The following is a 2,888-nucleotide window of genomic DNA, read 5'->3' on the forward strand; positions in this document are numbered from 1 at the left end:
CGTGAATTTTTCTTGTTGTTTTGTCTTCTTTGGGAAAAAAAAATATCCAAAACCCAAACCCCACAATGCATTCACTAATTAATGCAGTGCAGATAATGGCAATGCTGGCTGGACCTCATCAGCCCACTTGGCATATGGGGAGGTGGGTGTGGGTGGGGAGCTGGTGGGAGAATAGCCTGATAGTACAGCTCTACAACTTGATTTTTTCTTGTTGTTTTGTCTTCTTTAGGAAAAAAAAATATCCAAAAAGCAAACCCCACAATACATGCACTAATTAATGCAGTGCAGATAATGGCAATGCTGGCTGGACCTCATCAGCCCACTTGGCATATGGGGAGGGGGGTGTGGGTGGGGAGCTGGCTTTAGTGGTGTAAAGGGGTTAGAACTCCCTACCAGGTTTTTCGGTAGTGGGATGTGGGGTCCTCCGAGAGTCCTGTGTGGTTTCAGAGCAGGGTCTGCCACCTGCCTTGCCCTGCTGTGCATGCACACACTGTGTCTGCCGAAGCCTGTGTTCACCCTTGGCACGCAGGAATCCATGGGTATCCCATGGTCTTCTCGTTTTATTGTCTTTATGAGTACAGGTCAACATGAATGTATGGTAAAAGAAAATGGGAGCAGTAAATATATATATGTGTGTTTTTATGCATGAACCTGCCCAGTGCTGTTTCCAAAATTAACTTGACATACCTGAAGAAGAGATAATCAAGCATTTTATTTTTTTTTTTCTGTGTGAACAGGTTAGGAAGAATTGTTTACTCCTGCAGCTCCGAGGTGAGCTCCTGCAGCAGAGCCTTGGCAATACTGCTGCCACCGAGAGCCCCCTCAGAGAGATCTTGCTGGTTGTCCTCCTGGGTGCTCGGCATTGGCACACTGTGACCTCCCTGGAGACCAGCAGTCCTTTCATATGGACAGTCCACAGGTGGTCCTGGCCAGGAGGATGCTCAGCAAACAGAAATGGCTGTGTTGTGGGTAAGCACTGGAGGAGCTGCCTGTGCCTGGGACAGCCACAGTCTTGGCCCTGTGCTCAGGCAGGGCAGCAACAGGGGGGTGCTGAGTGCTTCGGAGTGGGGTTTGATCTACATGGTAGATGGCAAAGCTGCCAGGGGACACAAGTCTGGGCTGACTCAGAGCAGGTCCTGGAGCAGCCCCTTATCAGCAGTATGTGTGCGTGTGTGTGTGGAGATGGCTGGCATCCCACCAGTACACACCAGTGACAGTGCCTACACAGAAATACCTGCTGCTCCAGCAACTGGAAATCTTGACTGTTTAACACCTTGTGGCAAGGCCAGAAGTGAAGTCTCAGCAGCATTTCTCTCAGAACATTTCTTTCCCTCCCTCCCTCCCAATAAAAGCTGGAGTAAGACATCCAGGAGGAGCGCCAGATGTGGAAGGAGTGGTATCAATTCAGTACACATTGCTCTCAGGGCCAGGATGTATTTCTGACTGTCTCATCCTTCTTCTTTTGTTTTTTTTTTTTTTCCCAGCAGCTCCGTGGGGAGAGTTCAATTCCACCAGGAAGAGCAAGGAACACACAGTGTCACCACAGCAACATGACTCACACCAGCCTGACCGTATTTTGGCTTGCTGCCTGTCCGCACTTGGTGCCTGAGAAATCTTTGAGACACATATCTCACTGGAATATCTTTCTCCTGTTAAATGCTATCAGTCCCTGCTCTGAGCATCCATGGAGGATAGCTGGGGCGTGAGAGCCAGCCCTGTGCCACCTACGGGCAGCAGAGTCTGGAGGGACACAGGTGTGGAAGCATCCTCCAGCATTTCAGTGTGGGTGGGCAGGCCCCTGTGAGGGCTTGGCCGAGGGCAGGCCAGTGGGGGAAGCAGAGGCAGGGTGGGCAGCATGAGGTTATGGTCCGGGCTTTGCTTATACGGCCCTTGTGGAGGGCTGCTGCAGTGTGGGGTTAGATGCAAAGGGAGGGAAAGAGAGGAAGTAAGGGAAATGAATAGGATCCCACCGGGCAGAGCTGGAGGGAGGAGTGGGATTTTTAGGAGCATCATCTACTCCCATCCACTGAACCTGGCCGAGGAGACCCCTCCAGGGAAGTCCATTATGTGGTTGTTTTGAACATAGGCACCCGATTGCATCACAGCTGCTGTGAATATTAATGTGGCCATTTAATGATTTGCCTTTTCCCATGGCACTTCCAGCAATTGTTTTAAATTAATTTTAAAAATTACTGTTCCTGGTTGCCTTTTAGGAGTTTTTGTGCAGCATTAAGTTGGTTTACCCTGACAGGTTAATGCCTTTGTAAACACTAATATGTAATTAATCTCACAAATGCAAAGTTAAATATGGTCTTTACTATTATTGTGATCATAATTTGATTAAACAAGTTCCCACTGTTCAATCCAGAGGAACGGGTGACTGCATTGTGTTTGCTCACACATGGTGTTGATATCTTCGAGTGGAACTGGGACTGATTATGTGGGTATTTTTTTTCATATAAGTGCATTATTTTTACACTCCATTCAGAGGGAATGTGTTCTGCACGCGGAACTCTTGACAGCATCGCAAAGACTCCGTAGATGAGGATGCAGTAGAAACCCATTGGAAGCAGTGAACTGAAAGAAGAGGCAACATTTTGACACAGAGATGGAGCTGCAGAGGAGAAAAGGAGCATCCCAAGGATGGCAGGACACAGCCCAGCCCAGCCCCTCATATGGATCAGAATATTATGCTTTTTCTTTTCCATCTTTCGGGGCAGAATGGGTGCTGCTGTATAGGCAGCCAAAGCTCCTTCCAAGCTCCCGTTCTGTCTCACAGAGAACTTTGGGCTGTTATCAAAACTTTTTTATCACAATTTATATGCAGGAAGGCTGCCAAAGTGTAAATGAGTCAATACTACAGTGCAGAGTCACAAATGAAGTTACTA

General features: G+C 48.1%; 1 long non-coding RNA gene across 1 annotated transcript; it reads left to right on the forward strand.

Moving 5' to 3' along the window:
- Positions 1 to 756: 756 nt before the first annotated feature.
- Positions 757 to 2,649, forward strand: LOC121091789. Its single transcript, XR_005829041.1, has 3 exons — positions 757 to 969; positions 1,485 to 1,754; positions 2,489 to 2,649. It is a non-coding gene; the product is annotated as an uncharacterized LOC121091789 (long non-coding RNA).
- Positions 2,650 to 2,888: the final 239 nt, after the last annotated feature.

Source organism: Falco naumanni, chromosome 7 (genome assembly GCF_017639655.2).
Source record: "Falco naumanni isolate bFalNau1 chromosome 7, bFalNau1.pat, whole genome shotgun sequence".
Classification (NCBI taxonomy): Eukaryota; Metazoa; Chordata; class Aves; order Falconiformes; family Falconidae; genus Falco; species Falco naumanni.